The sequence below is a fragment of the Danaus plexippus genome, chromosome 17 (assembly GCF_018135715.1).
Source record: "Danaus plexippus chromosome 17, MEX_DaPlex, whole genome shotgun sequence".
In the NCBI taxonomy this organism is placed as follows: Eukaryota; Metazoa; Arthropoda; class Insecta; order Lepidoptera; family Nymphalidae; genus Danaus; species Danaus plexippus.
This window is the reverse complement of record NC_083548.1, coordinates 6,595,021-6,619,825: the sequence shown is the minus strand read 5'-3', so window position 1 is coordinate 6,619,825 and position 24,805 is coordinate 6,595,021. Positions and strand designations below refer to the sequence as shown.

Genomic DNA, 24,805 nt, shown 5'->3' with positions numbered 1-24,805 from the left:
CGATTATGAAACAGTTATCACCAATGGATAGCGCGATTCTCGAGGAAGGTTTTAGTATATAATTTGTTAAGTTTTTGTATTTACTTGTCACTTATAAAACACAGCCTCTATAAACAATATCAAACGGTTCTGGATTTGTGTAAAAAAATAACAGTAAATACTACAGGGTTCATACAGTTATCTAATTAATATAATTAGTTTGTTTTGGAATTTAACACATTTATGTGTGTGTGTGTGTCTGTGTATGTCTGTGTGTGGGTGTGTGAGTTAAATCACACAGTAAACAAAATGCAAACATCTACTTAAAACCACAAACTGGAATTCAAAGATCGTCCCATAGTTTTATTTTGTATAAGGGTAGAATTGAGAAAAAAATATTTTGTCTCAATTTTTTTATTATTTTATAAGTAATTTACAAATACACATAATCAGCAAACTTTCATCTTAAAATATTTATTTGGATTTCATGTCTGAACGATAAAATAATATTTGACAGACATGTCTCAAAGGCTAATTGATGACACATAATTACAACTTATTGTGTTATCTTGTGAAGATCACTGTTTTGATAAAACTCAGCATGATTGGGTTAAATAAATAGCTTTGTAAAACATACTCCTTCAATCCACAATTAGAGAAATGCTAATTTGTTCGATTAAAAATTAAAATTCTTTACTAAAATTTAACCTTGAGATAGTTAAAATATTTAAAATAATTTTGAATTATAAAACTAATATTTTTGGATTACGACGCAATATTTTGTTTTTTGAAAAATTAAATAATCCCGACGTTTCGGTTACTTTGCAGCAACCGTGATCACGGGCAGACGAGATAAGAGTGTCTGTGAATGTATGTTGAAATATATTATTTTACATTTCAAACATTTTTATATAAAGAAAAAATTACAATCTAAAGAGGATGTTAATATCTTTAACATTATGTTTATATTTTTTATATAATTGTCAACAGTTATCTTATAATAAATAAAAAATAAATTTAATTAAAATAAAACTAATATTTTTTGGATTTACTACGCGAATTTTATTTTAAAACTACTCGCAATTTAAGTGAATAAGTAAATATAATGAAGTTGTGACTATCAAAATTTTTAGAAAGCAATTCTTCCTGGGAGTCTCAACTTGAGAATCAAAAGAATTAATTATATTGAACTCTAAAATTTATTAAGTTGATGTAACAATAAAATAACTTAATTTCAAATTATATTTGTGGGGATATAGCTCAGTGGTAGAGCATTCGACTGCAGATCGAGAGGTCCCCGGTTCAAGCCCGGGTGTCCCCTGATTAATCTGCCTTTTTTGCAGCTTAAAAATATAATATTTCCAAGTAAACCTCGCGATCAGAACACCGATATCTTTTTAATGATTAATTTTTATTATTAAAAAGAATTTTCCTATATTTTTACGCTTGTTTTTAACCTTCTTTTGCTCATAAAATAATAAAAGCTATTGTGGATTGCAATAATGAAAAAATTCTATCGTAACCAATCAGTGATCCTCAACAATTTCAAACTACATTAAGGGAAATGTAAGCTCATCCAGACTCTCCTTCATTTGAGTTGAGTTTTATTTTTTATGTCTGGTCGTGAAGCCACAATCGATTTATGAACTTCTGATGTGACAGGGATGGATATTTTTCGAGATCACATAAGTGGAAATAGATTTGCCATTTGATATACTTTTTCAAAAGTTCAACCGGATAATAAAGATCTTTAATCGAACCTTACGGTGTGGTTGCTTGTCTTGTCACATTTGTATCTTAGTGTCTTTAGAATGTTTATACCTTTTTTTAACATACGATACTTCCAAAAATTTTTTTATGTGCTCATTTTTGTTTGAACTTAACATGAATACCTCCAGTTATCATCTTCTTTAAACCAATGTCTCTTAAATTATTTGCTAATAGTATAGACTATTAATCGATAGTAAAAATAGTAGATTCTTCTAGAAATAGTCAGGAAAAGTAATGATTTATATTTAATGAATAATTAAAAAATATCACAATTCTAATAGAAAACATGGCTAGCCAATATTTAACACCTGGGATCTGTCATTAAAATTATAAAATCCCATGTCCATGACAACACCGCAAGACCTCAATACAAAGTTAGCCCATTCTGCGAGCATCCAGAGTAGTATGTTTTAAAATAAATAAGTCTTTGATGTAGATGACAATTAAGAAGACTAGCTGACAGACATTTTCATATCATCTGCCCGGGTTCATAAGGGTGCGGAAAAAACCCAGATCCTAACCATACTTGCGGGGTCTCCCTGCACCCCATGCCAATGAAACACGCTCAACACTTCAAAACAATCTTAGTCGGATGCAGGACAGAAGGTCATAGTACACATCAACATCACGGGAAAGGAAAGGTGAGAAAAGGAAAGGGTAACCGGTTTTTCACTCACCGGACGAAACGCAGCCATTACTGAATACCTAACGCCGATCGTCTGTGAGAAGGTGGCACTTCCCCACTCGAGCCAGCTCATATTCAAGCTGTTACTTGACCAAACCTGGGTTCTACCAAATGTGAAACGTCCTACAAATGTGAAAAAAAAAAGAAATAAGAGCAGTAATTAAGAGAATCATTGTTTTATTTAAATGGTTTGTCTGTATCTTACAGCAAAAACTTATCATTCAATAGAAAAATCAATTAATTTTCTTAACAAACATCGTTAGACATTACCAATGCGAGTAAATATGCAATAGGCCATATTGATAATTTGGTAAGATCATGTATGCACATGATCTCAATTAATTTTTTTTTTTTTATAAATTTAATTTTTTACTTTAATGTTAAACTTTATAATACATTTAATATATCAATTACAGCAAGTTCACGAAAAACAGTCTGTTAAGTTACATATTTTAGATAGAAACCTAAATTTTACTTTTTATGAAGTAATAAAAAGCAATTATTTGCTCAAGCCCAAAGAAATACATGTGATAAATTTAATATTTACATTTTGGGGTAACCACTTAGTAAATTAAATGTTCTATGTACATGATATTATATCATAGACGATAAGAATTATAGTAATGAGATCGAAGACTTTCGCGAGTTTAATCCATTTAAATGAAACTAATATTTTTCGGATATACTACGCGTGCTTTATTTTTTGTTAAAACTACATACTGCCGACGATAAAGTGACGACGACGGGATTCACGTCTCGTTTGCCCGTGATCACGGTTGCTGAAAAGTAACCAAAACGTCGGCAGTATGTAGTTTTAACTAAAAATAAAGCACGCGTAGTATGTCCAAAAACTATTAGTGTCATTTAAAAGAATTATAGTTTCATATTAAAGCTCTATATTCAGTATGAATTCGAGAGAAGGAACGGCGCTTTAAAAATTTAACTTAAACTGTACGGCAGTAACTCTCAAAACATTTTAAGTACAGAATTTCGTAACTTAAATAATAACTTAAAGGTAATAAAATTCAGGGGCCATATTTGCTATATATCGAAGATTCTTGAACCAGTTAAGATCCTAACAGTACTCGTTATACAGGTTGCTCTCTGAATAGTAATAGAACTCTTTTACTCTTAGAAGTACCTACTCTGGAAATGTCATAGTTGGAACAAAATATTTTCAACAAAACTATCAAATACCTAATGTGCGATTAAAACACAAATAGCCTTTGTTCGACTCAGTGGAAATATAAATTCTACATGGTCAGCTAATGTGGGCCATAGTGGCCTTTATTGGCGTTTTGATAACTCTATCTATATCCTGTATATAAAAGTATTACTTCAAAATCCTATTGCTATTTAAATGCTAAGGAAAATTAATAAATAACGTTGTGTATCTAACTACGTACATATATGTATTTGTTTTTTTTTTTTGTAGTATATATTTTTGGAATTGAAACAGGGTTCGACATAATTTTAACCACTTTAAGGGTCCTTATTCGTTAATAGACATTGATAACTACGGAGCAAAAAAATTAATAATAAAAAAGTCAGCGACTTATATCTAAAGAGAAAAAATCGTTCCTTTTCCTACAAAGAAATATAAACTAGAATGATGAACTTCCTTGTCGCGAAAGCTTGTTTAAAATTATATTAAATTGATTTCTATGAACCTTCCGTTTTATATTTACAATTTTGTGTAATGATATCTAGACTTATACGAATACATATTATGAAAGTATGTTTTCGGATATACTTTACATTAACTATATTGAAATAAAAGTTTCATTGACACTAGTGAAAATTATTTCTTGTGAGACAGTAAAAGATGATAATGGAAGATCCGAATTTTTCAATAAACATGGAACATTCCTTGCGACTTGTCCTTTTTATTGCTCCAGGCTAATCAACTAATTAAACTTTGTATCCGAAACAGAGGTAGTAAAAATTTTGATTGAGTGTTTCTGAAATAAAAAGATTTTTATAATTTCGTCACACGAATACATACACGTTCCGAAATTAAAAAAATATATGTATCCTTTTTTTAGGTTCCTCAAATAAATCAACGAAATTGTATATAATATGACAGTCAAAAATATATTTGGTAGATACTAAATGATGGCTTAACTATATAGAAACTGTCATAAACTCCAAAGCAAAAATATCTAAAAACGTTTCTAACGAACGGAATTAAAAAAAAATCAAATTAATTAATTTAGTGAGCAATGTTTTTTTCGACAAAAGATACCATATTTAAATGATGTTAAACATTGGTTGATGTAATGCCTACAAACTTTAATATTTTCCAAAAAGTTTGATTGTCAAATCTGGAGTCCAAAAAAATATTCATTCGTGCCTTAACATGTCTGAACCTGCTCGATATTCGTAAACACGTTGTTCAAAACCGACACTGTGGTATGGGTTGATTTAGTTTACCTGCGCAAGCAACGATGGATTACATTCCTGACAATTGCACGTGATCAACATTTTCTTCACAAAGGTTAAAAAAAAATATATTTGTACGTTTTTTGTTTAGTTTTACTTAACTTTATTTACAGTAAATTTCTATATAAAAATAAGTATTCACCAAAAAAACGAAAAGCAATCGCAGATTCATTGATAATTTAAATCTAATTAACTGATAGTAAGGAAGTAATTGAATGCAGTTATGAGACATTAATTTCAAGTGAAAATTCGATGCCGATATTTTTGTCAAAAAAAATAATAATAATATAAACACCATTAGACATACCACATTTTTTACAAACTCACTTTACTATGTCGTCAAGACATTGCTTTGAAGGTTAATTTAACATTTTCATACACGGAATTTAAAATGGGCTTAAAAGTTAAAAGTGTACAAAAACCATACATTCAAAATACTCAATATAATTAAAACGATAACAATATTTTATAGACGTTCTCTTTGAAATAAATTTTTTTACAAAAAATTACTTTACACTACATTGCACAGAACTTTTATGGAAGGTTCCATTCGGGGAGTCTCCTGTCTAGATTCGATAGACTATTTAATTATTTATATTGTACATAAATTTTCAAGTTGTCAGAACTACCTTCATCTCTTCACCCTCTTATGTCTTCGAAACTAAACAATAAACTCGATATTGGAAACAACGCAATATATTATTCAAACGACAACTGAGAGTGTATATTTTCTTTACATGACTAAAATATGTGTCATAATAAAAGATTAACCAGGCAACATCACATTATATAAATTGATATTGTGTGGGGATATAGCTCAGTGGTAGAGCATTCGACTGCAGATCGAGAGGTCCCCGGTTCAAATCCGGGTGTCCCCTATTTACTTTTGATTTTCTTCTAAATCCATCACAACAATTTTATAATTGTTGTGAAACATTTAGGAGATATAACCAAGAATCAATTTTTCTTTTATTCCATCGATTCTACGTTTGCTTTTAATTTTTTTTCATATTTTTGTCATTTGTGTTGCCTTAAAAAAATCGTTAATAAGACTGCTTCACAACCTCGTTGTAAGAAAAATATTGTATAATATTTCAGAAAATAATAAAATATCAGAAAAAGAAATATCATTATAACCTAACAAATATGTTAACATAACAATTTTGTTATAAATTTATTATAACATAACATAATACATAAAAGTAACAGATCACACTAAACCTACTTTATTAAGTTAAAAGTTCCTCAAAGTTCTTTCAGTTCAACATAATGTTACTCTCAAATCTCTTAATTGAAAATCCGAAACTTCAGCCTCAAAGCTTTATTCGAATTAATTCTATTATTCAGTATTATATTTAAACATACTTCTATATACGTTTTTTAAAGTTATCAAAGATATGTTCCAGCAATAGTGTTATAAAAATTATTCATCTTTAAAACAATTAAACTATTTAAAATATTATTTAATTTTTTCCTATGTAACCTTAATAAATAAATAAAATACAACTTTAAGACTACAAACAAAATCATATTTAAAAGTAAAAAAGTTGGATTTTATTTCTATTACAAAGTTCCGTTTACTTGAACTTGTACGGCGGTTTATAATTTTTCTTTCATAATTTTAAAAATTTACTGCTGTTTCTTTGGACAAATTAATTATTATATAGAATCATATCAGCAGAGTCGACCAAGGGCGAAGGATGCATTACGTATTTTTGTTTCATACATACTATTGGCACAACATTGGTCTCACAAACAGGGTGATATTTAATTCAGCTGCTCTGGTAATGACGAGTTCGTTTTCTGTTACATTTATAAAGTGCCTTTATTTGCATTATTAAGATTATTCAATCAATTAACATCGTCCTTTTAATACATTGTACTTTTACGAATGGAACAAAATTTTTTTTATAAAACTTACAAGCAACAACAAATATAACTTGATGAAATTATTACATAATAAAGCTCTTAGAAGCTATTACTTTCTTCCTTCTTAATCTCTCTTTTTATTTTCTAGTTGTAAATAAAACAGTGTTAGATTCTGAGGTCCTGCAAAATTAGAGGTTATACTGCTCGTTATTGAAAGAGTTATATAAATATAGCATTAAATAAACAAACCAAAACCAGTGCTAAATGATGGGCGATCACACTTTTTGATATCACAAACATTTAAATATATAAATCAATAAAATGCAACAATCCGTTACACGTTGGGTTTTGAAAAAGTAAAACAAAAATATGGTTTCAATCGCCGACCCTCCCACAGCAAAGGAGTTAGTTTTTGTCAAACAAATACTAGGCTGTAACATACGAAATAGATAGCAATAAAACATTTGTAATTACTTTCAATAATAAATATAAGTGAATAGAATTAATCATCTAGTGTTTTGTTTATTGCTGAACAAAAAATGCATTTATTGTGTAACAGTGCATTAATTTTGCAGATTATTTATCGAGTTGAAAGTGTTATTGCAAATGTAAAGTAAGCATAATAATTTTTGATATTAAAAAAAGGCAAGTATTCATCACATGTAATTGTAACCGTGTGCTTCGTTGCTTGTGCAGGTAAACTAAAATTGTGCCATTCTATCCCGTCCGCGTGAACAGTGTTTACGAATATCGAGCAAGTTCAGACATGTTAAGACATGAATGAATATTTTCTTTTAGAATCCAAATTCGATTAAAATCTGTCTAACAGAGTACAATAAATGACATAATTATTACACAAATTTAAATGAAGTAAGCATTTAATAAAATGAGTACAATGTTTTTGAAAAAAAAAAACACACACACAACTCAAATCATGGGAGTAGAAGACTTTCAAATTTAGCTTACCAAACACCGTAAGTACATTGTGGTATCTTTGATATGCTACAACATCGAGGTTGCGATAGACTATAATTGTGCTCCCCATATAACAGAGTTAAACAACCTGTATCTTATTGATTTACTTTCTTGCCTTCTAGGATTATGTAACTAAGCACAAATTGTCAACAATAAAAATCTCAGGACGACACCTCAAGGTGAGTCTGGCTAGATTAAACACCGTGCCGTCAGTGTCAAAACGGATACAAAACCTTGAATAAGTCTCCAAGACGACATCAATAACAACATTAGAACATATGTTAATCTTTTAAATCCATGGCGACTTTTTTTGATATCAGATTTAAAAGATTTACAGCTTCCCAATTATTCCAATTCTTTCTCTATTAAAATTTTTTAAAGTCATCTCCCTTAATTTTATTTTAACTTTTTTTACTTTCTTGGAAATTTTTCTTTAGTTTGTTCTTTGTAGTTTAAAGTAATAATAACTCCGACTATTTCAATACTTCTTTATAAGGGATAATACTTGTAATATTTCTCACATATTTTATAAAACTATAGGGATAAATTTTTGTTAAAATGTCCTTATATAGTTATTTTATGACATACACAATAAGGTCACAAATCACACTAAACCTACTTTATTAAGTAAAAAGTTCCTCAAAGTTCTTTCAGTCCAAAATAATGTTTCTCTCAAATCTCTTAATTGGAAATCCGAAACTTCAGCCTCAAAGCTTTATACGAATAGATTCCGTTATTTATTCAGAATTATAATACTATAAATACATATATTAAATTATATATTATTAATATATGTGAGAGCGCGGGGATCCTCGTGGAACCTTGGCCAAGACCCTAGTCCTTAAAAAGGCTTTCGAGTCTGGGCGTTAAGTACCAATGACGATGGACAGGCTTCCATTTTGAAGCAAAGATAGTCTTTACTCAAAATGATACTTGTTTATTGCTAACAAATTCTTACAATGAATGTCAAGAATTGTATAGCGGAGATTCTACCACTGTGGCTCCTAAGAGCGACCAATGTAGAATGAATTCAGTACGATTATGCTTTGACTTTTATATGGTAAATTCTATATTACAATTGTGGGTACTTGGAAAAGACTAATCACCTGATGTATTAATAAAGTTATTAACATCGGTGAAGTGGGTAATTTGAAAACAATTATAATGAACGAATACACGAAAAGGAATATTTTCGATACGAGAAGGCTGTCGGCGCGACATATATAAAACATACTTCTCATATACTACAACTCTTTGTTATCTACAAAGAGATGTAAAATAAGATATTACAACATTATTCCCATTAATTACAATATTTTTAAGATGGTAAAGCCTAGCTGTGGTTAAAATTCTACAGCTCGCACATGGGCTGGCTCGACCGGGAAATACCACCCTCTCACAGAAGATCGGCCTGAAACAGTCTCTAATGGCTGCGTTTCGTCCGATGAGTGAGAGAGCCGGTTGCCTTTTCCTTTTTCCCACCCTTTCCCTTTTCCGAACCTTTCCTCTCACTCTTCCCCAAATAAGGGTGGCAACGCACCCGAAAAATTATTTTGCGGATGTCCATGGGCGACGGTTACTACCTCCATCAGGTAGGCCATCTGCTTGTTTGCCCCCTTTGTCATAATAAAAAAAATACTTTATTATATTAACTTTTAAATAAAATAAATAATAACGCAACCAAATAACTATTTTCAAAGTAATATTTTAACGTAGGAATGCTGGAGATATTTTCACTATAAAGACCCGTTGAAATAAACTTATATATCATTAAAAATATATATATATATATCTAAAAAAGAGTAAAAATAAAACTAATATTTTCAGTTAACTACGCATTCAATACAAATCTTAATTTAATTTATTTTAATAAATGCTCGCGATAGTCTTAGATATCATTAAGTGTCAATATAGAAATATAAAAAGTAAGGAAATGTGAGAGGTAGTTGAATGTCAAGACAACTGCAGTATTTGTAATCTCAAAAACACAGAAATAAATCTGATACAAAAGAAAATTGTTTTCATTTGAAAAATATCTGGGAAAACTTCTCCACAAACGCAGAACAATTTTCCCTTGTTTTATTAAACAAAAGACTACAAACATTTAATTCACGAAACAGGTTTTTGTCTTTAAAACTTATTTAAGATGTATTTCTGTACTATAGACATGTCAATAAATAATAATTTAATGACTGTCCTAAAAGCTCTAAGGTAATTAAAGCCCAATAAATGTCTAGTCAGTATATGAGAACATTATTCTTAACCAATATTTCTCTATTCGTAAATAAGACATGTGTTTACATCTTTACATTACATTCGAATTACAGAGAGCTAGTTTATTAACTCGAGATATTTATTAAGCAATACATAAAAGCCAACATCTTTCAAAAACGTATGTATGAAATATTTCCAGGAAAAAGCCTTACTGAGGCTTATGTTCAATTTTGACATAAGTCTAGACATTTCATGATTAAGTATATAATGTCATCCTAGATCAGACATGGATGATTTGCCAACACCCGAGATGGCAGACGGGCTTTTAATGTTCCCCCACAATATTGGAATCAAATGACGGAGCTTTCTCAAAGTAGATATACTTAAATAGACAATTAGAATAGACAATTGTTTTTATTATTATTTTTTAAAACTCATCACGAACTAAAGCAATATAACTTGGTTCGGATTTCACGTACGAGTGATAGTATTTTTTTTTTTCATCTGAAAACGAATATTAATCTTATGAATCTAAAAATAAATTTTTATATTTATATTTCTGTCATAATATTTACGGTATTGTTTACCAAAAAACGTTTATTTTATGATATTGCCTTATAATGGTGATTTGGAAAACCTAATCAAGAAATTTAATTTAGAAAAAAAAAATGAATTAATTCTGCTTTTAATTTATTTTGCTTATTCTGAAAAACTATTGTTTCAGTATGTACACCATTACTACGCTACCTTTATAACGCTTCTATAACAACTCTACACGATTCTTTAGCAAAATATTGTAAACAATGGCATAATATTGAAATTCTATCAGACGCTTATATGTATAAAAATTTGAAGAAATTTGGTTTTGGTATGTCTAAAGTAACTCTCAAATAATCCGCTAAAGTTTTTCTCAAATTTTGTTTCAAAACTTTTTTTATTTTTGATTTGGTCTTCCATATTAACCACGTTTATTTTATGTTAGGTACTAACTAAAAACAAACTTTTATATACACTTTCTCTGTATAAAAAAAATATATTCTTGAAGTGAAGTGATTTTTTTTTTGTGCCTGATACAATAACTGTGGAATATTGAACATAGGAACACACAACTGTAGAATTAAGAAGAACTTTTATAAAACCCAAGAACGTACGGACTCAGACTTTCGTTATTTACCCTTTATCAGGGAGTCTTAGTCTCAACCTCAGAGACAAATCCTTTATGCTTCTGAACGTAATAAGAAGAATGATACCCGTTTCATTAAAACAAAGTGTCGTGTGTGTGCCATGACTTTTAAGTGAAACGATTTTATTATTACTTTTTCATACAGAGTTATTTTTCATACAGCGTGTTGTTTCTTAGAATATTTATTATACTATTTGACCTCCATAAAGCCCAAGAGCCTGTACTTATGTTTTTAACCCTTCATAAAGGACGTTAGAAACCAATCCATTTCGGTTTCTAATTACAAAAAAAATCTTATTTAAAACTATCGGTTACTATTTTAACTTCTTCTACTGTTAGATGGTTTGGAAAAAAATATATATTAAAAAAAATTGGCACTTTTTTAATTGTCCAATTTCGATCATTACATTTCCAGTTATTGGAAAATGGCCTATTTTTTGTTCTGTACCTTACTACCAATACACACATTTTATTTATCATGGTTTTATAAATATTAATTTCTATAATCTATACACAAATGTGACAAAGGATACAAAGATAAATTCTGTTAAAGAATCAATTAAAAGTAATACCTATAATTATACTTATGTTAAGATGAGAACAAACGATGGCTATGGTAAAAATTACTTAACCATAAATAAAATTTGCAAAATTTTAATTTTTCTATTTTTTAAATGAACTTAAACTAATAACTATAAATTAATTGTTTACATTGCTCATAACATTTATCATTGATAATGGACACAGTTCCAACAAGACATGATAGTTGAACGATGAAAGCTTTTAATATCCTTTTGTTATATTCCGCTTTCATTACTATGATTGCTTAGTATACTTTTTCCATTTAATTCACTTGCTTTCTATTACTAGATGTAACTATTCACTATGAATTATAAAAAATAATATAAAGATTTTCTTGACAACCCTATTTGAAAAGTAGGGTTGTTTATAATTTAACCTTCAAGTCACTTTAAAATATACAGTGTTTAAAGGCATAATATAAATTAATTCCTCTGTAATAAGTTACTTAGGATAATTAAAATATCATAACTATACATTAATGCAATAGTAATAACGGGGATATAGCTCAGTGGTAGAGCATTCGACTGCAGATCGAGAGGTCCCCGGTTCAAACCCGGGTGTCCCCTATTTTTAGTTTTAGTTTACTGCAAAAGCAGTATCCAGATTATTCAAAAGGATTTATTCCTAATTTTTGCCTTTCTTATTACTCCTAAGTAAAAATATTTGTCATAACATATGCGTGTTTCTGTCTTGTGTAACCTATAATATTTTGTTAATTTTTTAGACTATTTTCCTTACACGTTGTAGATGATATAAAATTAAATTTAATCTTATCAATTTTAAAACACATATGTGACGTTGAAAAAATGTACTGTATAAAACAATAGATTTTTTAATTGTATCTGAAAAGTCAACCCTAATATGTTTTGGAGGTAAATAAAAACTAATTGTTGTCTATATGCGTGATATTATTTTAGCAGATTCCTTCTAGACAGTAAAAATTACATATACATTAAAATACATATACATTTTTTTTCTATATGTAAATTTGTGATATCAATTTAGGACTTTCTTATCACGTCACTCTTATATTATTTAGTAATTTTGATTGCAATATACTACTAGTACCTGTTAGATAGAAAATGTTGCTTAAAAATAACTATGTGCTTCATTGTATTCTGAGCCTTTTTTGGGAAAATATCTGTTATATTAATGCCTAACAAATTTTCTTGTTCATGACATTCAAAATTTACTTTCCTTTTCCTTTCTCATCAATCTTTTTTCCCTTCCTCTTTGAAATGTAGGGTTCTAAAATGCAAAAATAATTTTAGCAACTTTGTATATGTTTTGTACAACTTTTTTCATAAAAAAGCCAATAAAATTTACACATTATTCTGAATAATGTAATTATAATTTGGTCTTAATATTTAATAATTTTTAAGCTTCATGATAATAATCTGATGTAACCTTGAATTTGTATGTGTTTAAGTTGGGTCCGCCTTTTCGCTAACAGCGCTTCTGAAAACAACGTCTGCTTTTAAAAATTAAACGCTGTCATAATACAAGATTTTTTTTTCTATTACTTCTCGCATAAAAAGAACTAAGCTCCAATAAATTGTTTTAAGACATGTCGATCCATGAATAAATATAAATATAAACAACTGTTTGTTGTTCCGGTGTAAACAGTATGAATATGTATAATATAATATTAAAAAAAAGGGTTGATGAAGATGATATAAAAATAGAGGCTTGTATCCAAGAACGGCACTTTTTGGCGTCAAACAAATACAAAAATAAAAATCAATCATACAAATTTCACAACACATTTTTAGAGGAATAAAAATCCATTTTATTTAGTTTCCAAACAGAAATGATTATGTAGCATATTCGTTTTAATTTGTTTTAAAAGAAAATATCCGTTTCCATATTTAACAGCAATTTCTCTTAATACCAATCAATAGCGAAAAGTTTATAAAACATGTAATAAATATAAAAAGATTGAAGAAATAATTCCTAACATTGCTCTGACTTCCAGTTAAATTTACAACCATGGATAACATTGGTGGGCACAAAAATAATGATCGGTTCCAAAACAAAACAAGCGTACTGAACAACATTACCTCCGTACATCCAATAAACATCTTATGTCTTATCTCCGAAAACAGGGTCTCTATTTCTCGATTCATGAACAAGAGATTGCACTGGACTAAGTTGAGGATCAATTTTTTAGTCAAAAGGTTTAAGTTATTTATATAAAACAGTAATAAATACATTTTACGAGCTTTTATTTAAGTTAAAGTTCAGCAAATGGACCCACACAAACGTAATCACAATATAGACCACCATAAACAGAAAATGTTAAAAGTATTGCTAATGTTAATTATTAAGCAATATATTCACAAAATCATATTCTCAACATAGGTTACGTTTGTTTTACCTCCTTTCTCTATACCAATGAACTCAAAGATGTTGGTAGGTGTGTATATCGCTTTTACTAATTGACGAGAATAATGCTACTTATTTGGCAAAAGGAAAAATATGAATATCGTCAGATATTCGCACATACCGGGAGGGCTGTGGAAATTCGTAATTGTCTAATTAATCGCCGTACAAAATCACAAGTAGTCCGAAGTTTACGCGAAAATAAATCAAGCTACGGTGACCACGAATTCGTAACCTTTTGTGAAGTTTTGAACCGTGTTTATGATTGTCGAGAAAGTGGTTATGATGCATGCACATGATTGTGCATATATCGAAAATTAAAAATTTTCAAATATTATTTTTATTGATTTTTATTACTGCCAAAGGTTAAAAATCAAACTTTAACAAAGGTTGGTCACCCGATATTTACTAAAGCTATTATATTTAAATTTATTATTCGTGCTAAGTTTGTTTATAAATTCAATTTTTATTCAAACGTCTATGATTGATTTGATGGTCTCAAAACACTCTTAAGTGTTAAGAATGAACGTCTTCTCATTTATTATTGTATTCACATTGTAGAACTGTATTTCCTCGAGGGGTTTCTTGCAAATCACTCGTGAAGCAAATATGTTCAACTCGTTTGCACAAGTTTAGTTTAGATGACACTACATGTTTAGATTTTTCGCGTTATATTAAAGTTTTTCTTCGTTAAAGGCAAATCCACTACAGAAAGTTTCCGTGAGATTAATGTTGTTTTGGGGGATGGTACTCTATCACTTCTCACTGCGGAGGAATGGTTTCGACGATTCAGAGCTAATGAAAACGATACCATGGATAAGCCAGCCGGCGGAAGATCTGTGACGACGAATAACGATCGAATCATGGAAAACATCGAGTTAGACCGGTATGTGGTATCTCGTGACATCGCCAAGGAGATAGGCGTTATTCACCAAACCATTTTAAACCATCTGCAGAAAGCCAGATATAAAAACAAGCTTGATTTTTGGGTGTCACATGATTTGACGCAAAAAAACCTCGGGACCGAATCCACGCCTGCGATATGCTACTAGAATGGAACGAACCCGACCCATTTTTGAAGCGGATAGTGACGGGCGACGGAAAAATGGATCACATAGGACAATATCAAGCGAAAACGATCGTGGTCGAATGCCGATGAACCGTCCCAAACAGTTTCCTAGCCGGGATGACGGCCAGAAAGGTTTTGCTGTGTGTTTGGTGGAATTGGCAGGGAATTATCCACTATGAGCTGATCCCATATAGCCAGACACTTAACTTTACCATCTACTACAAAAAACTGGACCGCTTGAAGCAGGCGATCCACCAGAGGCGTCCAGAATTGGCCTACAGGAATGGTGTAGTGTTCTACCAGAACAACGCCAGACGTAGCTACGGGAGCACAGATGGCGGGCTTTATCGTATCCACCATATAACCCGGACATAGAGTAAGTGATTAATACCTGTTCATGTCCATGGCCAATGCTCTTGGTGATGTAAAGTTGAACTCAAAAGAGGCTTGTGAAAAATGGCTGTCCGAATTCTTCGCAAATGAGGAGAGGAGCTTTTATGAGAGGGGAAAAATGAAGTTGCTGTCTAGATGGAAACAGATTATTGAACAAATCGGTGCATATTTGAACTAAATCCGATCACTGCAATACTTTTTATAAAGCATTGAATAAAGAGCAAAAAAGCGGATATAATAGATATTAGACAACCCATTATTTGAAGTCATCTTCGATCCAAAATGATGAAATTCCTAAGGTGACAGACAGGTTATTAATATACACTCGCATTACAGGTATGAAATGAAATTAGTTTTTTTCCATTTAAGCTCCCTGAAAGAAATGGGAAATAAGAATTACGTCTTCCATGAGAGAAAAGTTGCAAATATTTTTGTTACGGAGAAAGTGCACTGGAAAATGTAGTAAACCTTTTTGGGATAGTTCAGAATCCTTAATTACAACGCGGTTAAAATACTAATTTTTTTTTAACATCTACCATTTAACAAGTCACCCAACGCGAAATGTGAGAATCCTGAAAAATTGCATATCATATGTTTTTTACTTTCATGTATGGTACAGCCGAATTACTGTGATATAGAATACCTTTGTTAGTAGTCTATCATGTTGTAGTCTCCAATCAAAGTGCTTCAATTAGCTTTAGCCTTTGTGATAGAGAACAATTGCATGCTAGCCAACAATGTAGCTCTAATACAAATATTACATACTGAACTAAAATTTGTTAATGATTGGATTTTAGTTATTACAACTGGACTTATCCTTATAAATATTGTTATAATTATTATTTATAATAATTTAAAGTATGGTGTACCGTATAATATTAAACTTTACGTTATTTATATTCTGATATTAATTGGGAATTCTTATAGCAGGAACCTAGCACCCTCTGTGTGATATTGTAACTTACTCTCGCCTAAATATGTTACTATTGAGTATTATAAATATTATGTAAGTTATGGTTTGGGATTCTGTTACGAGTTGTGGAGCAAATAAATAAAGCAAATAAGTGGGAGTAGTGCCTAAAATTATTTTTAACAATATATAATAGGTAGTTGTGTTAAGTCATATATCTAAAAGCGTCACATAATATATCATAACTTAAGTAGAAGAATCAAGAACCACATCTACATGATAAATCTCTTGGTTTTTTTAATTGAAAAGTAATAGAATTTCCTTACAACACTAATACCCTTCTAGTCTAAATTTTTCTAATTTAATTGAAGAACATTTTCGTAAAAACGAATATTACTAGTTAAAAATCATTAAACATATAATAGTTATAGTAAAGCAGTTTTAAAGCAATTTTCATTTAATAAATGTAACGTAATTTAAATTCAATCTAACTTTTAAGAGAATTCTGTTTTAAGGAGGGCATCTAGTCGAAAAAGTTCATTTATTATACTGCTCAGACATCAGTGAAGCTTTTAGTGATTTTTTCAGGCTTTCAACTGCCTTTAAAAGTTAAAATTTATATTACCACGTTTTTATTATTAAAAATAAAACCCATAGATTAAAAACATCAGTTCCCCAGTTCGAATCTGATTGCCCCCTGAATAGATTATTTTTTATTATCTTGTCTGTATTGCCAAATTTGTTACGCTTTGAGAGCAACTTCACCAGCAACTTAGTCTTAAAGATGAGAAAGTTAAACCTATTTTGGTTTTCTCTCTTCTCTGTAACTTTTGATGTTTTCTAAATTATTTTTTCACGTATTTCATTATATATTTAAATTAATCTTTCCTATGACATTTCTATATATGTATAAACTAACATAATGATTACCATTGTTTTATAAACTAATTCCAATGCAGAAGTACTATGTTTACATAAAAATACGTGAAAAAGTTATTTATCAACTTAACAATACAGTTGCAAGCACAACACAAAAGCTACTTGATTCATTTAAAACATTGTTTAAGCTCTTTTAATTCTAACATTCTTTGATTTGGTTAAAAAAATGCAAGGGACAAACGTATAAACGTATATATATATATATATGTTTGTTCTTTATGTAACATAATATTCAGTTATAATTTTTAATTAATTAAAATTGTATCAAACAAAAAAATACTCTCAAATACACGTACAAGCTAGACTGTGCAGTTAAAAATTTACTTTATTATTGTACAAAGATGATAGAAAGATTAAACTCTAATTTTTTTTTGTGATCAGTCGATGAAATGTATACTCGGTATTTTCAATATTTTATTCATGCATAATGCATTTGTCATATTTAAAAATAAGATCGTTAAAAGAATGACCCATGTTATTTTAAAACAAAATAAAAAGTGGATCGTTTTAATTTTATATTTTTATCAGATTGATATACATACATAAATGGTTTTATATTTTCTATATTACACAGCTTCTTAAGACGAATATAACTCATTAATGTGGGTTACTTGGTTCAATCCCGGAGGTATTTTTTTTTCTACCAACAAATTTTCCTTATAAATCTCAAACTTACTATTTTTACTTACTTGTTAGAATTTACCAAGATGTTCAAAACTTAACTTCAACTTTTTAATGAGCTTTACATCAAATTTACTTTGTATGGTCCGGATTTCAGTATCTGCATTATTTATAAATGAACTATTTTCAATTTCTAATCTTATTCAATTCATATGCAAAATTTCATATTAATAAACTTAATGGCTCAACAGATACAAAAATAATTCCTGTTCCAGATACAAAGAAAGATAGTTTGATATTGTTGTCGAATCGACGAAATCTAAAACTTTCAGCAGGCGTTATAATTAGACTGGCCTTAATATTTAATGCTATAAATTATCAATTACTATATAGAATCATCATCACATTTCACATTAAATAATAGACACAATTAAAACAAAATGTAATAATTGAACGATAGGCGATTTTAATTTGCATTGGTTACATTTTACTCGATTTCTTAAACTCAAAATTATATCCAAATACCTGAATTAACTTTTCAACTGTACTCATGGAATTGGGTTACCTAAGAGTCACCTATTTTTTTTCTTAATTCATCAAAAAATCTAAGTTCCATATTTGATTTCTCGTAAATGTTTTTGTCTTGTTTTCATCGGAATGAGAGTACTCGTCTACACATACTTATTTGGAATACTTAGAATAACTTAAATAATTCAGTGTTCGATTTTTCTTAATAAAAAGGAACCACAAAATCCGTTATCCATGAATATTACCAATATAATAAAAATCCATACAATTTTATACATATTGGTGACTAAAAAATATTTACCACTTCATATCTGCCTTCACCTCCAAATCACGTTTAAACCAATAGTCTTTAAAAGCATTTCAAAATTTATTCTTGCAATAGAGAGTTAATAAAGTTATTAAAATATCATAAATATATATTAGTTGATAACGGGGATATAGCTCAGTGGTAGAGCATTCGACTGCAGATAGAGAGGTCCCCGGTTCAAACCCGGGTGTCCCCTTGCCTTAGTTTTGTTGTTCTTGAATTTTTTATGGTATAAATATTACTAGGTACCGGCCACGGCTTCGCACGGGCTCTTTACAAAAATATAAAATAGTCTTTTTAATTTTGAGAATTATTAAACTTACATTTTGATAACTTTCAAATGGTGCGCCCGATTTAAATGATTTAAAAACTAATTTACAGATACTGATGTAGGCTTGAAAACGAAGTAATTTATTTTGATAAGACTTAGTACCGTATTTATGGAAATAGCTTTCCAATAAACACTTTAGGAATGACAAGTTTTAAAAGTTGTAAAATGGATATAATATGTTATCCTTAAGAAATAGACATATGCCATCGCAAACTTTTCCTAGACCTAAATAAAATACACAATTCCACTATACATTGTTTTGTTATATCTCAAAGGGATTTGGCAGCATTTTCGTTAGAAGCTGACAGACGGCTCTTTTTTTCCCGACATCTTCAACAAATATCGTTAATGTACACACAAATCAATACAAAACATTAACAAATTATATATTAAAACGTTTCGCGAGAATCACGCTGTCGAGTGGTGAAAACAGCTTGACAATTGGTGCAGTAGTTTTTCTGTTTATTGCGAACAGACAGACAGACAGAAGCGGCGGGGTACTTTGTTTAATAATATGTATAGATTAATCTGTTTTTGCTCTAATAGAAGACATATTTATGATGTATAAACAACAACATTTTATAAATGTGCTTAAAATTTTAAATAATTAAGAAGCTTTTTACGAATGCTGTTACAAAAAGTTGTATATCGGATAATAAAATTATCAAAAAAAAAATCAAATTTTCTATTTCGTAATAGCCACAGTTTCAGAGATATAACTATTAAAAAAGTTGTAATAGCGACATCTATCACTTTTTTTTATGTAACTTGTATCCCTATAAAAAAATGTATTCATATTCTTTTCGACCAAAAAGAACGTCTGTCACAGTTTCAGAACAAGCTTAGACTGTTTGTAAACAGTTTAAGATTTTGTACTCTAGTACAAAATCTTTGAATATACTTGTTTTATTATTTGCAATTTAACTTGGACTTTTTTTCACGTTCTCCATTTATATCGTGGGTGCAAAATAAGCGACGACTTTTAAAACCAAATGCGCATTTACTTACACGTGTACTGCATTATACTATACCTGGAGGGGTTTTAGAAGACGTGCTGACTTCTTATTCTGATGTTATATTTGATAGCTATACGATAAAACGATATTTATTTTTGATAAGTGTTATGTACCCGTACTTTATACGTATATATTAGGATGATTGTAACGCTTTCAACTTTTTGAATTATTATGTATTAAAAACGATGTATATTAGAAAAAAAGGTATTTTATTAAATTTTTTTAGATAGCAATTTGATCTACGATTCTTTTTTGGACTTGTTTTAAGATAAAACATTACGATTTTGCAAAATGGTAATGTTTTTTAATTATCTTTAATCCCAGATTTTTTTCCGGGCATTTGTTCCGGGCAGTTTGGAAAAATCTAACAATCTTCAGCCAGGTCTGAGTTTTTTATAACTTTGGATATTTAAATTGACTGTACCTATAACCTTGTTTGAGTTTAAATCACTCCCTCAATACGTTTAACAAATGAAAGGGCTTGCTGAGAGTAATTGGTACAAAAGATTTATTTTTAATTTTTCCTCTTATATTTTAAGCCGCCTCTATGGTCCAAAAAATTATACTAGGTTTTGTTTGGGTAGTACTAGAACCGAGAATTAATTTTATTCTAAACTTGTCCAAAAAAAATCGAATTTAATGAAACGTTAATATCACAGCGTTTTTAAAAAAGTTGCTGATCAAAAATAGTACCCTAAAAAAGGTAACAAAATAAGATTATTTGGAACAATCAGAAAAAATTTGTTAAAGAAATTGACTTTTTATCATTTGTAGGCCTAAAATATTATTTTTTTAAACGTAACATACGAACTTTTACGGGAATCCATTAATATGTCGTGAATATTTTTTTATTATTTATCATATAGACCTAAATATATACCTCTGTTACACCACATCATGATTTCAATGTGCAATCAAAGTACCTTAATTAACGTCAGCGTTTGTGACACAACTGTATACTATAGTGCCTAATAATACAAACGAAATGTTATAACATAATTTGTTACAGCTTTCTCATATATAGCTTATCAGTAATTAGAAATATGAGCGTATCACATTCAATATTTCAAAGGTAAGATCAACGACGATTATTAAAGTAAAAAAAAAATATGTTAATTTTGTTACGGAAGTTCATAAAAGAAAAAAATAAACTGAGTGACATTAAATGCGGAAAATGCAAGACAATTAAAATATTACATAGACATTTATTTATAATTTATGTAGTTAAACTAAAATAATGTTATACCAATATTGTTTCAAATAATAAACAATATATTTGTGAGGGTCTCCAATCTGAAAAGTAAAGAGGATCATTTCGTCAGGGATAGTGCAAATCTGCGTAACTAACATAGGATAATTCCACGTATCTTCAATAGAAGCAGGTGGAGAGAGAAAGGTTTAAACTTGATCATTTTCTTAATTTATGACTTTTAAGGTATTTTTTCCCAGTGAGTAATAAATGAAACTAATAAATAATTATTCATTTCTATCAGGTGGTAAGAGTCTAGATGTGTGTAGTCAAGTTTCTACAGCTCGAACATGGGGTGGCTCGACCGGGGAAGTGCCACCCTCTCACAGAAGATCGGTGTGAAGTAGCCTTTAATGTCTGCGTTTCGTCCGATGAATGAGAGAGCCGGTTACCTTATCGCTTTATCCACCCTTTCCTCTCCCTTTTTCACAATCAAGACCGGCAATGCATCTGCAACATCTTTTATGTTGCAGATGTCCATGAGCGACAGTGACTACATTCCATCAAGCAGGCTGTCTGCTTGTTTGACAGCTCTGATAAAAAAAAAATAGATTTTCCGTATGTATATTAAGTGTAACCTAATTAAAAAGTGGTTGAAATATGAATCACTTGAGAAGCTTTTTACAAATATCTTTTTAGGGTTGTGTTTGGGAACAGGTCGCGTCTGTTTTGTTTCTGACAGCGTATGAGATAAAAAATATTACTAACACATATCGAAGGTCCTCATAACATTATGAGTTATTTATTTACATTATTTATCACGTACCCTTGGATTAGCTGTAATAAATTGTTGTAAAAAGTATCGGTTCACAAATTATATCCATTTTTGCATCACTGTTTATTGTGATTTGTATTAAAATTTTATTTTGAATAAAATAATATTAATGAAATTATTCAAATTCATAACCCCATAAAAATGGGATCGGGTTTAATCAACGTCTTTTTTATTGCCTTAATAATACATAGTTATATTTTTTTTAAACTACGGATACACTGGGTGAGTATCCAGTTAAATGTTTGAAGTTTAATTAAAAACACTGTAACTCTCTACACGATCCATTTGAGACAGCAATTATAATTTTTTTTTAATCAGACAGCAAACAATATTAATGCATAAAAAGTGTTGCAAAAAAATATGTAACAAATAAGACACGAAATTTAAATCTTTGTTAATCGTTGCAGCGTAGAAGATTCTTATTGTTCAATGATCAACAAAATAAATTTTTAAGCAACAGATAGAATACATGAGTGAAAAGTATGTATGTACGAAAAGTTTGTGTGTGCTATTTTACTGTCCAGTAAACACGCTAATGGGCAGACGATATACCAAGTTACGGGTCAGATTAATCATATGATGAGTGTTACTGGAACTTTGTCAAATTGAGAAGTGCAGTTACTGGTGACTTTAACTAGCAATTAGTTTATTGGATACTTTACGAGAGAGGGGTGAAAGGGGTCATCAGTCAAACAGCTTGGTTAGGTGTCATAAATTGTAATGATACCGAAAATGTAAATTCTATTTATGTTGCGTGTACTCATTTATTAGAAGAAGACTAAATTATTATGTCCTATGCTTTAAAAGTTCTTTATTCGCATATGCTTATTAAACCTTTTCTAAAAATTGGTTTTAAAATCAACCTACAAAGAGGACCACATTTAATATAAGTGTCATATCCAAGACTAAGAATCGTACCGTCAAAAAGACATTTGAAATGAAATCACGACGTCGCCTAAAATGTCAGTGTTCATATTTGTTTTTATGACAATAATTAAAAGAGGGTATAGACTATAGGCGATTGTATTATTTAGTCAAATCATTCAAATTTGTATGTAAAGTTGGCACTTTTATCGGCCATGAATTTCTTAAAACCAGCCTCTATTCTACAGCAGAATTATCTTGAGTTGTTCTATAATCTATAGAGTTAAGATTTTTATGTTAAGAATTTTAGAAGAAGGATATTTGAACAAATAAAATTTGCATTTTAAATTTCACAAAATGTAAAAAATTAATATAACAGTAAAAACAAAGAAATGGCATTAAACCCGCAAATTAAAACGACGCGAACATTTTCAGTAAATTTAATTTACTATTGAAAATGTTTCGCTCTTATTTTGCAGCCCTGATTTATTTAACCAATATATTTGCGCGGTAAATTTAATTCTATATTTATTCAAAAAATTACATTGACAGGTTATGTATTATGATAAATTAAGTTGTTTATGGAATACAATAAAGATGATTACATTTTTTGAATGAAAATTTGATACGTTATAGAATGGGAAAGCTATGTTTCTGAAAGTATAACTTTTATAACGAGTCATTGCGAAATACGACCTATCGTATAATAGACATGAAAAATTGAAAATAAATTGATTTGTACAAACACGCAGTGGCTAAAATAATTTAGTCAACATTGTAACTATGCCAGTACATTTCTATTGTTGAGAGAATTAAAATTACAAATGTATACAGCAAACTCATTAGTATTATGTGGTTTTAGGAAGCCTCAATGAAAGTAAAATATTTTTTTTATGGATTTAAACTATTTAATACAAAGTTTTCATTAAATAGTTTAATTTACGGTATTAAAACCTTTTTTCATTTAAATGCAACAAAGTTTTTCAAATACAACGCGAATTTTATTGTTTTATGTCCTTTTCATTAACCCTGTTCACGGGTTGACGCGATGAAAGTGACTATCATTTAGTCTTGTTATTTGTCATCCACCTCCACCGATTTCTTAATTTTCTACCGTATCGGTCTGAATTCACTCAGAAGCGTACATGCACGCACGCAATCCATAATCATGTGTCTTGAGGCTTTGCGGGGTGGTAACGGACATGGGATTTTATATTTTCGATGAGGGGATCCCAGGTGTTAGATAATTGCCAGCCTCATCTTCTTTATTTAACTATATTTTTTTTTGTACCTGCCTTCAAGAGCGGGGATCTGTGATTTGTCAAACCAAATATGGTGGCTTGGTTGGTCCGTTGTGTTTTCACAAACTGTTCACTTTGACTTTTTTAATATCCAAGATACGTTCTTTAACCCTTTTACCGATGCTTTTCTTTGTTTGTCCAAATTATGATAAGCACAGTCACAATCAATTTTGTATACGCCTGTAATGGAATGTCACGTTTAATCGGTCTCATGAACTTGCTCATATTTTGTGTGGTTTATATATTGTATTAATGGAAATGTCTCCTATTCCAGTCAGTTACTAACATCAGATATGTTAATTTGGCAAGTGGTCGCTCAAATGTGGGTGACTTCAAATAGTTCTGGTGATACCGGCGAAGCGCATGCAGGTTGTTGGTGGTGAGAGCTTGTTTTATATGCTGTAGCTGGACAGATGATCAA

The 24,805-nt window shown here is 29.8% G+C and overlaps 4 non-coding genes across 4 annotated transcripts; all 4 read left to right on the top strand.

Moving 5' to 3' along the window:
- Positions 1-1,228: 1,228 nt before the first annotated feature.
- Positions 1,229-1,300, top strand: Trnac-gca (transfer RNA cysteine (anticodon GCA)). Its single transcript has one exon. It is a non-coding gene; the product is annotated as a tRNA-Cys (tRNA).
- A 4,382-nt stretch (positions 1,301-5,682) lies between these two features.
- Positions 5,683-5,754, top strand: Trnac-gca (transfer RNA cysteine (anticodon GCA)). Its single transcript has one exon. It is a non-coding gene; the product is annotated as a tRNA-Cys (tRNA).
- A 6,439-nt stretch (positions 5,755-12,193) lies between these two features.
- Trnac-gca (transfer RNA cysteine (anticodon GCA)) lies at positions 12,194-12,265 on the top strand. Its single transcript has one exon. It is a non-coding gene; the product is annotated as a tRNA-Cys (tRNA).
- Positions 12,266-18,972: 6,707 nt separating this feature from the next.
- On the top strand, positions 18,973-19,044 carry Trnac-gca (transfer RNA cysteine (anticodon GCA)). The gene has a single exon. It is a non-coding gene; the product is annotated as a tRNA-Cys (tRNA).
- The last annotated feature ends 5,761 nt before the right edge of the window (positions 19,045-24,805 follow it).